Source organism: Scatophagus argus, chromosome 21, assembly GCF_020382885.2.
Source record: "Scatophagus argus isolate fScaArg1 chromosome 21, fScaArg1.pri, whole genome shotgun sequence".
Classification (NCBI taxonomy): domain Eukaryota; kingdom Metazoa; phylum Chordata; class Actinopteri; family Scatophagidae; genus Scatophagus; species Scatophagus argus.
In genome coordinates, this window is record NC_058513.1 from 7,600,234 (window position 1) to 7,612,319 (window position 12,086).

A 12,086-nucleotide genomic window follows, 5' to 3' on the forward strand; every position below is an offset into this window, starting at 1 on the left:
ATGTTGTGAAGGAAACAATAATAAGCTAATGAACATATGGGGTTTTGAATGAATGTATGCAGGAAGTGTGCCTGTGTGTATGTGTGTGTGTGTGTGTGGGTGTGTGTGTGTGTGTGAGAGAGAGAGAGAGAGAGAGAGAGAGGAAGAGTAATCAGCCTTGCCAATCAGCCCATTACAAGTTTTCTTTGTGGAGTAAACAGACGTGTCTGTTCCTGAAACCATCTAATCCTCAACCCAATCATCCTAACCTGGCTAATCTATTGGCACTGCCCCTCCCCTAACACACACACACACTTGCATACACCCCCACCCCCCTCTTGACAATGGTTATAAACATACACATATAGAGTCACTGACCCTCAGCAACATACATTTCATCACCACACACACACAAAGGTCAGAGGAGGGTCTCAGGGTTCACAGCAAACACAACCCACTGAAAGATTTACTCGCCCTGACCCAGACTTGAACTGCTGCGCTTTTTGTAAAATGTGATAAACAATGCGTTTAACACACAGTCACACAAACGATTCAGATACTGAAGGACGAGTGCTGTAACTGAGTGTGTGAACTTTTGGCAGACAAACATCCCACGTTTCTGAAATGCTGACTTGGGATCAGCTTCCCTGTGTCAAGTCTGTAACTTTGCTCTAATAAGACTAGATTAAAGACCCTCTGATGAGCATTTGTATGGGTACTTTTATCCCCACAGTATGAAACTTAGGAAGACTAGGAACACAGCCTACCTCTGGCTCCGCAAAAGAAAACATTTCAAAATCATCCATCCAAGTGTTTTAATATGATCAAAATGATCACATTTCCTCTTGCATTTGCTGTACTTGCAATATTTCAGCAGGGACCTTAAAAATACTTCAAAATCTCCTAGAACCAACACGGGAAACAGGCCCGAATCCCAACTGATGGCTTGTGATATAAACTTTTTAGTGATATAAATGATCATTGTAGTTCAGATTTTTCATAGAAAAATGCCTTATTCTCTCAAAAATTTCAAAGGCCTGTATGATTTCTAACTCCTTATTGAACTAATTCAAAACTTCTGGTAAAAATGATGACAAGTGGTTGTGACAAGTCACTATGAGATGAGGACAAGTATATAATTTTTCATTGACTAATGCTGGACAAAACAACCTGCAGTTGAAACTGACTGGTGAAGTGAAGTGAACATGCTCTTTACTACATAAATCTGACTTATTTCATAATGATGAACTACTTTCTATTGCCTATTCAGCAGAGGACATCCCTGCTCTGCTGACAGAAAATCCAACACAGATGGATGTGAAACATGAAAAGTCATCTCTTAAGTCTGAGAGTTTTAGAGTTTCTTTCAATTCAATTAACTTACCATTAAAACTAAGAAATTAAGTGGAAATTTAAGGACATTATTGGAGCACTATAAGGTTCCACACCTACTTTATGAAGCCCATTAGAACAAAAAACACTTCGATCTACCTGACTGTTCATAAATACACTTAATGATGTGGATAAACTCTAGATGATTGCTCTGCTTCTCTATTCAGATGTGATCTCCTGATAAAAAGAGGAGATGCAACTTACGTTAGTGTGCATGTGTGATCTGTTCTGAGAACTCAACACTGCTTATCTTTAAAATAAGACAAATGAGCTGGAAATCAGATCCTCACATTTGCATGCCTGGAATCCTCATCAGAGAAACATCTGCTTTATCGCGCTCTCTCTCTCTCTTTTATATAGAACCACAAAACAAACGCACGCAAACATTCATGTATGGTTACACATATAGAAAACACACAACGGGTGAGAGAAAAAAGGAGGTACGAGCAGCAGATAGACACAGTGCTCACAAATCAAAAAAGTCATATACTGTTATTGTTATCAGTGATATTATTTTCATTACTATCACTATTATTACTATTACTGTACTTCCTCCTCATATGTATCCTATCCCACGCATCATTAGCTCGCTCTCTGTGGCCCCTGGGGGCTGCGTCATCGTCTGCTGATGTGCCGACACTTCTGCTGCCGTCTGCGCAGTGACGCCTGTCCATAGCCAACCAGATGTTTTTTTTTTTTCACACCCCTTATTCTGGGACGGCGGCTGTGCCAGGTTCACCGTGGCAACCATAGGATGGTGCTTTAGAAGCCATTACAGCCGTCCTCTGATGACACTCAAATAGCTATCATTACACCTCCTCCAAGGAGACACAGAGGGAGGGGGAGGAGGAGGAGGAGAGAGGGAAGGAGGGGGGAGTGAGATGGGAAGGGAAGGGAAGGGAAGGGAAGGATGTGGCAGGGAAGGAACGAAGGATGCATGGGAGAAGGCAAGGGTGAAGGCTAGGAGGAGAGGAAAAGAGGTTGTGGAGGAGTAGATGAAGAACAAGGAAAAGGAGGGGAAAGAGAGGGAAAGAAGGGGAAACGTAATGGGTGAATGGTAGGAGTTGGGTTAAGGGTGTAGGGAGGCAGGGGGGAGAATTGCCAAATTACACAGGCAGACAGGGATGGGAAACCAAGTCAAAGATAGGTGCACAGAGGAAGGGATGACAGGGAAGGGAGTGACTGAGGGAGAGAAGGGGGAATTCAAAGTGACCGTTTCTGCGTTAACAGCCGCCAGCCTTTTTCTACCCTATTAAGTTCTATTCTGCCATTACTTGGGACTGCGGGGTGCTGCTTCATACCCCACAGTGTCCTCCTATTACAGACACCCCTTCTTACACGCACACACCCACAAATACATGCATTTTCCCTCAATTTCCTCCTCTATTCATTCTGTTTCCTACCCTTTTTTCCCTTTAAGTCCCCCCTCACTTTCTTGTCTTCAGTTCAATTCCAGAGGTTATGAACTGAATGAAAGAGAGATCAGCTGGATCAATCTTTGAGTCCACTGGATGTCCTTGTTGTTGCTATTGCAAAAGCATGCCAAAACAAGCTGAAAGAGGTTTTGCTGCTGTCTTGCTTTGTTCATTTCTTGGTTTAATTTCTTCCTCTCTTCCTTAGCACAGTCTGTTCCAGTGAAAATCAACTCGTGTGAGGACCCAACTTTGTACTTGGAACACTGGGAGTATGCATTACACTACAACTTATTTAGTCCAATTGAACATGATTATTTAAGAGGCTTGGGAAGTCTGTAGAAAATAACTCTGACTACAACATCAGAAATCAAAAAAGAAATGTAAAGAAAAGGAAAAGGCCAGACTTGTTGTATTCTTGTACTCTGAGTACTTGCAGGCTCTTATGTGATAGATGAGATGTAAAGGTTCCTGCAACAGGATGGAAAAGGTGAAAGTAAAAAAAGGAGCTTACTTGCTTGATTACCCAGAACCCACTGTCCAATTTTTCAAGCAATATCTTTAATAAGAGTACATGACTTTTGCAATTTTTGAAGACACTTTTGTATTGAGAACATCACCCCCTATTAGTCCGTCTTTTCTTGCAGACATGGGCTATGCTTTTTTTGAATGGAGATGAGAACAGGTGAAAATAAGCCCAATGATGCTGTCACCAAAAGAGCTTCAGCACTCAATTGAAATTTCCGTGACTGAAATTTGTTCTTTTTTCTTTTGGGACTTTCAGGAAAAAAAAAAAAAGAAATTTGCTCAGGTTTCTGGTGTCAGTGGTCACCCATCACTCGTCCATCCCTGTTACTCACACAAACAAAGCTATGTCACCCATGACCACTGGATGAGATCTCAGACGTTTTAAAAGAGAAACTCTTCATTTTATCATAACGGCACCAAAATGTCTCAACAGAATATTACCATGTAGAACATTCAAGGTGGTGCCATCAATTAAAAAAAAAACCCAAAATGCACTTTGACGTTTTGTTCATCTAACCGTTTCTACTCTTTACGCTTGCTGAAACAGCATCCACACGCGCGTCTGAGACAGTCGCTGTTGTAATTCCCAAAACGACCGCTGAGGGGCGGTGTCAGTCTTCTGCTGTGGCTCATTTGCGAGAACGTCGCCTATACGTATATTTTTTGGAGGTTAAAAAAGGAGAGAGAGAAAGAGAAGATTGATGCCTGGTTTGTCAGTGCTGGTGCCTGTGTGACTGCATAGCGTAGGAGGGAAGGACTTTAGTGCTATTTAAAATGGCTGCTTTTAATGTCTCCTTTTGGGGGGACTTCGAAGAAACCGAACGGCGTCAACAACACGTGTAGCGTTATCAACTGTAAAACATCAGTGCAATTAAAACTAGAGGGGTGGGAGGGGAGTGTTTTCAATCATTTCCAGTCACCTACCTGAGTCTGTTTTCTCTGCCATGTAAAGCAGACGGTACATGGCATAACAGGAGCAGTTTTGCCCCACAGTTTTAGAGCCTGGATGTGTGAATGTGGGTTATACCTCACTGCTAAGCATGCTTTTCTCATGTGCTTTTAATCTCATTGGTTTTCTTGCATGCTGATTTGATTATGATCAGGGTAACGCGTGCGCTTAAAAACTGCAGCGCTGTTCTGGTCGCCCCATGTGCCCCAGTATGGTACAGTATATTACCATCGCTTTTCTTTAAATGTGTCTGAAACGAGGCTTTGAAACAGCCTGGATTAACTGATGTATCGCGTTTCTAAAAACAAACCGCCTCTGAATCATTCATTAATTCACATTTGGCTCTTTCAGTGCGGGTTTGTGTTTTATGAGCGGAGCAGCTCCTTCCTGTGTGGTAGGAAAGAGTTAATAACAACGGGCTAAACGTGATGAGTGAGGGGACTCTGTGAAAAACAGCGAACCAATCCGCGTCAAGATTAATACCATGCTTGCCTGTGATTGGTCTTAAACTGGTCATTGTTGTTCAGAGCTCTAAACCCACGTGGGGGCACAGCTCCTTAATCGAGCTCTCATTTGTCGAGACCCCACACTCACTGTGTTATTGGCCAAGCTGCCGCGAGGAACTCCTCCCCCTCCCTCACCACCCCCGCCTTGTTTTTCCGTCCGAGAGGAAAGGAAATATCCCTCTCGCGAGCTCCATGGGCTCGCGCGGGCAGCCGCGCCGCCGCCGTGGTCGCTGGAGGCGCGCGAACTCAGATCTGACATTTCGCACCGATCCTCTTAATGGGCCAAGAATACGAAAAAACACGATGAGTAGATATGATATTTAACTCAACGTCGACGTCTCTGGGCGAGGAGCTTACCGTTATTTCGTTTTATCGCCACTTTTCCAGAGACGATTGCTCTCCCTGCCTCCCTGTTTCCTCATTTTCTCTCCATAAAGAAGCCACTTGCTTCGCTTTCCCTTTATGCTGGACATGCACCGCACCGTACCGCACACTTACACACACACACACACGCTTCTCTATGTTATACGCTATGTGTGGTTTTGCAATGACAGGACCATTAACCTTTAATGAATTAATTCTATTGCTAAAGATTAATAGGCATGGGAGCTTAAGCAAATTTAGTGTGTGAGAGTATAGCCTCTGTCCCATATCTATCTATCTGTCTATCTATCTATGTAGTTGCAGGTTTTCAATCTAAAGAAAAACAGATCTAAACATATCTCAGTATTTAAACTGAAATAAAACATGGACTGTGAAAACTAACTGTAAGAGAAAGAGCTACTGACATAGTTTGGTTTACGCAACACTATGACACATACACGCATTACCTGTCAAAGTCTGTCAGTAGGAACTGTTTTTGTTTTTATTCCTATCCAGCAAAATAGGTTAATGACTCCTAAGTGCTCTCATGAAGAAACTACAATAGAATGAAAGACAAAAATGAATGAGCAGGATTTGCAGGAGATGGGCATAAACTCTGTATGAGACGTTTTGGTGTTGTATTTTATTTAAACATTTAAACATTTTCCCCATTACCAGTCAGTTTCATGGCTATAAGTACAGCTGCTGTCAGTGATTATGTATTGACAGTATTCAATGGGAGTTGCTAGCTAAGGAAGAAAACAACTTAACATCTGTTTCCTTTGCAACGCTCCCTGCCTGATTCTGTACATTTTTTATAACGATTTTATCATTCTACACAGTACAAACTACCTGATTTTCTAGTATTTAACTTTTTCCTTCCATAAACCAAATCTGAGTCTGTCTCCAAGTTGATGGTGTCAGTTAGCAGCAATTAGGGCGTATTTCTTGCAGCAAGCATATGAAAAGTAATCAGGCTACCCAAGAAGCTCACTAAAGACTTTAAACTTGTTGAATAATCAAATGTTGATTTTCAGTGCCAGGAAAGTGCAGTGTGTTCAATCCTAACAGTGTAAAAGCTTTGACGGGGAGTTCTTGAATGGTGACAGAGTAGCTAATTGTTCTTAAAGGTCGCTTGAAATAATATTTTTTTTAGAAAGTGCAGTTAGCTTTGAAATTGGACAGAATACTATACAATATTTCATGTTTCAGAATTTTTTGCATATTGACAGATATGTATGCTTACAAACATATCACAGTTTGTTTGCTCATGTGTGCTTTCACATTCTGCAGATTTAATTTTTGAGTCAAGTTTCTGTCTACCCGGTGAAGTCCAAAAGTCGCTCAGCTTTTATTTCTCTGTTGGTTTTTGCCATGGTCTCCATAAGCCTGTCAGATTTATCAGAGGGTTTTTGCTGAATGGCTGCCTACCTTTGGTGGGAAGATGAGAGCCACACAGACAGTGAAGATGTGGTCAGCAAAACCAAAGGGAAAAAAAAAGGATGAAGAGTGGCTAAAAGGCTCTGTAAGAGCTGCAGAGTTGATTTCATTATTATGAGCAACCCCTTTTCCTTTTCCCAAAATCATTTTTTCAGTGTTGAATGTGAAGTATATGCTGGTTTGATGATCAAGAAAAATTTGACAGGCCGATAAATCACCAAATGTTACTATTTTTTATTAATTTATGTATGCACATGCATGCTTGCTTTTTGTCAGTGAAGGGCCAATATTCTCTTGAAATTTTGCCTTCCATGCAGCTAGCAATTCTCTGTGAGCCTCCCGGGCCAGCCACAGTGACTCTTTTGGGACTTCTACCTCGAGAACATCCCTTTCCTTAATTCCTTCTCTTGGATTGTTGAATAATTCTCCTAAACTTGGCTTGGATTGAATCTCCTGTCCATTCAGTTCACCTCAGAATCAAGATCAGTCAGCTTTTTATCGCCTCATCCTACGCCGGAGCCGTGCTGCGGATTTAGCTTGCTTCTGATCCAGCAGCAGCAGGCACGGCGGCCCTCGCTGTGCGATGGCTGCAGGAGGGGAGCTGGGCCAGCGGGGAAGGGGGATACCCCCTGTGTGCGCTCGGCAATTGTTGTCGTGGCAATGGTGGCCGTAGTGGTGGTTGCCAGGGAGATGGCGGTTGCTTGTCTGACCCGTCCCCCTCGTGCTGTCACCGGCATTATTGATGCACGCCGCTGCTCGGCATTGTGGGAGTGCAGGAGGGAGGGCCGAGAGGACAGCGGTTAATGAGTTCAGGAGGAACAGGGACTCTCCCTGCTCTCTCTCTCTCTCTCTTTCCCCTTTCTCTCTTACTCTCTCTCACTCTGTTTCCTCGTCACCCCTCTTTTTCTCTTTCTCTCCCACTCCCTCCCCCCTCCCTCTCTTTCCCCCCTTCATTTCTCATGGGTGTCTGTCTTGTGCGAGTGTGCATTAAGAATGTGGGTCTCTCATGATCCATCATGGCAAAATGCACTTTCCCTCTCCTTCACATGCACACACACACACACACACACACCTAAACGGCATACAGACTGTGCACTCAGAAAAACATGTTCTCCCACACCTTTACTCGAACAGTGTAACTGACTCATTCACAACCACTCCTTTCCCTCTCACTTACACACACATGCACACACAGACACACACACACACACACACACACACACACACACACACACACACACAGATGCTGCCCTGCTGTTATGCCTGAAGCTAGGAGAGCTAGCAAGATTAATAATGACCCCTGACTCCCCACAGACAGACCCAAATATACACAGTTTGGAGAGAGAGACAGAATGAAGGTAAAGAGAATGAAGGGAAGAACAAGGTGAGGCCAAATGGTGACTAAAAATACACAGTTTAGACATAAAGAGAGAGAGAAAATGTATACAGTTTAGAAAGTGATAGAGATGAAAAAAGTAAGAGTGGAAGAAGAAGTGGGAGGCCAAACATGCAAAACTAGTGAGAGATGTAGCGGTTGGGGGACAAGAGAGAGTATGTCAACACTAAGTAGGCTGTATTTGTTTTTTCTCTGTATTGGCATTATTGAAACCTGAAAACTAAACTTGGAAATGGTCTCCAGGGAAGATAAAGCCACGGATTTTAGTGTGGAAAAGGAAAATTGAGCTGGAAAGCAATGGTGTAAGTCTGCTTAGGGTGTGTGTGTCAGGGGTACAATTTAGTGCTTTACGTCAGTGACGTTAGGGGAAATTTGAATGACAGATTAAATAAAGAAATGGCAAAATGGAAATATTAGAGACTGTAATGGCTGACATTAACTCATTAATATGGGTCAAGCTCTAAAAATGTTGGATCTTACAATTCCCTCCACTCATCTATACTTTTCATCATGCCAGAATATTTATATTTTCCAAGCCCAAGCCAAGATCGAACTTTAGTGAACTCCTGCTAAACCGTGGAAGAAATAAATCTGTTCTCAAAGGCTGTGTAGCAGGCCCACCTATAAACTGGTGTCTTTAATTGGTGCAGCATCTGGATGGATTTTCTCACCTTTCAAGAGAACCAGCCCAGCAGATTTCACCCTTAGCCAAGTCTTTCTGCAAAGCTTAGCTAACCATATAGCCAGATATATCTTCTATCTTCTCTGGTAGAAAAAGGAGAAGCAGATTTCCAAAAAACATATTTTTTCAAGGTTACAGAAAGATTGTGGTCATAGTTATAAGAAACCTTTAGTTAACACCTAGTGGAAACCTCTGGGGCTGAAAAATTAAGCCAAAAACTGTAGTTTTTCGATTGGCCACTTCAGGCTGGCTCCAAAAGTGAGTTAATCCACATAGTAAAATGCACAACTTTATAGCAAAAATAAACACGGCCTAGTACAAAAAAACTGATTAATTCTCTAAAGCTAATTTCCCTGTTCAAGACAAATAACTCGCTCCTTTAAATAAGTTATACATAATTAAGTGAGCAGCAGCTTTGAGTGAATGCTACCCACTATCCTTCTGCTGGGCATCACCTCAACTAATTCGAGAAGTCTGTGTTGCACCTCTTTGCCCATTTCTGGATTAGCCAACAGTTAGGTGGAGCTAGGCCCTGCCAAGATAGCAACTGCTGGAGCCACCACACTGAACTTCACAATGGCTCTTCAGAAACCTAAGGGTGACATCACAGATGATTATGGTTAAGACTGCTGGAAGGAAACAGGAAATGAGTAGTGACCAGATCGGTTGCCAGATTGCCAGACTAAAAACTGAGTCAAAGTCACACAATTTGTTGACCCAGTCCTCCTCTCCATGACAAGGTGCTTGTCAGGTAATGTACAGTCAACAACAAGAGTCAATGCCTTAATCTTCCTCATGAGAATGGCCTCAATACAGATGCTGTCAGTAATCTGTTTTTATGTTGATTTTACCTGCAGCAATATACAGAGAAAAGCACAATGGGGATGCATAGACACAAAGTTACACACAAACAGTCCCCCTCTCTCTCTCTCTTCACACACACATACACACACACACAAAAGCACCGGCGTGGATTAATGTGTTTGGCTCAACTATTTCATTTATTACTGTCGGAGCCCTTTTGTGATGAGGGCATTTTTCAGGTTGCTAAACATTATTCCCTCTCGGCCCCAGGCTCATCAAAGGATTGCGTTTGTGTGTGTGTGTGTGTGTGTGTGTGTATCATTGTGAGATTTACCTAGCCTTATGGTCGAACCAAGTCGTCAGTTTTTTTCTTTCTATTCTTCAGGGGATTCACATCGCCATTTGTGGCTGTACTTAATGCTCCCTCCCCATTTGTCAACACAAGCCTATGCAGCTCGAAGCCTGTTTGTTTTGCCATGAAACATTTTTTTGCACCTCCATCATACCTTGAAATATTGCTGAGTGTGTTGTATCCATCAACATACCAAAAGTATCTGTGAGAGGGAAAAGAGAGGGAGGAAAGATGTGGAGAGGCAGAGAAAGAGAAGAGAAAGGGAAACAAGCGAACACGGCCAAGCCACTCGTCCCTGTCCTGATGTTATTCTCTCTTTCCCACCCCAGTGTATTAAAATGTGTTTATACAGTACTCCTATCAACTACAACACAAATTAATTAATTACATGCACATAGAGATATAAACTCAAACCAGATGGCATTGCTTCTGCTCTGAATAATGGTTCATGTTTGGTTCTGTTTTCACGGACTTGACTCTGCCCTCGTCTCAAGAAATAAATGAATTCATTGGTTTATTCTTGCTTTTGATTGTTTGCAGAGTAACGTTTGTGTTCTGTCCAGTGGGCTAATGTGTCTCAGTAACAAGATAATTAAATAAAATCTGTCTGGTTGTAGGGCCATGTAAAAGCCATTATCATCTGTAGCCGTCTATCCAGCTCTACAGGACAACATCACCAAAACTGCAATAAGGACGTACTCCTTCAAGACACATTCAGAGAAGGCCAAAGACAAATGTGTCCAAGTAGTGTAGGTGTTTAGTACAGGTATGACTGAGTCTTTTACAGGAAAGTCTTCAAGCTGAGCTCACAATACTGAATCATCCTTGTCATTGAACAAATCAGCAGTGGCTTTTGACATTGGAGCTCCTCTCTCTGCTTTCAACTGCGATTACTGCCTGGCTCAACAATCACTAAGGCAACTAAAAGCCACAGAAACAATCATGATGTGTTTACACTGTTGCATATGAAAGATTACTGAGTTACTAACCCTATAAGCAGTGCTTGTATAGGCCTAGTTTTGTGCTAAGTGATGCATTCACTTAGTTTGGGAACGAAGTGAACAAATAACATAGTCAGTAGGTTTCCATCAAATTCAGCTCAAATTTTTACTGAATTGCCAAAAGAAAGGGTAAATTAATATGCAAAAATTAATTTGCTTAGAAATGCACCCAGCGTTTAGCCTGCTCTGACCACAGCAGAAAAACATAATAGGTGTTACTTGCTCAGGCCTGACTGAGCTGACCAATCAGAGCACACTGGTCTTTTTGGGAGGAGTGTTTCAGACTAAATTGAGGTCCTACAGCATTTTAAAGAATAAGAAAAATAATTTGTTTTCAACATTAAAGCATTTAAACTCAGTAGACCCTCGAAATCTTATAGATCACCAATTTAGATCCGTTTAGATCTGAACTGTTTGGATATAAGATTATGATTCTGAACAAGAAATGTAAAAACGTGTCAATCTTCAGGACCTGTGTAAATGTCCTTGAACGCAACAAAATGGAAAATCACAGCCGCTACTGTGTTGCCATGATGAAATGATTTTCATGCTTTGGCCTTCGCCAAAGTGCTGGATGAATTGCTGATGGTTGAGAAAATAATAATGAGTCTTAAGAATAAGCTTTCATAAATTTAAAAATGAGAAAGATTTCTAGAAAGAAAGAGTCCTGGGTATATATTTTTTATGAATAGAAGTCCATACTACAGGTGTGACATCCACAAAATCTGCAAAATTTTGTCATGCATTCATTTAATGGATGAAAGGACCAGGAGTTCAAGTGGTTTCAAGTCAGAACTCCAAGGTGGACATACATTTATTGTAACAATAAAGCTGTTAAAATTTGTAGGAATACGGTCATAAAACCAGCCACACACATTTTAAGATACCTCTCAACCTGTCTGAGCCGCAATCTCAACCAGCACAGCTTGAACACTACAAAGAAGGTGTTCAGGGCTGCCATTCACAAGCTGCCGATTACCAAGGCCAAGATGCAGTTGTTGCAAGGACCACAAAACTCAGCGTGCTGAGCTATGGACAAGAGTAAGACGATCTAATGAGCTGTCTTGATGGTTCTCTTAACAGTGTCATAAGAGCCTGTTGGGTCCAATGCTTCCTTTGTATGACTTTACAACAGCCGAGGAATATGAGACCATTTTAGTGCATCATTTCCCCATATTCCAAGATGATGATGATGTCTGCATGCACACTGCTAGAGAAACTGAGGAGCACTTTCATGGGCTCCAGAATGAAGTCAAACACCTTGTATTAGTTAAACGTTTTC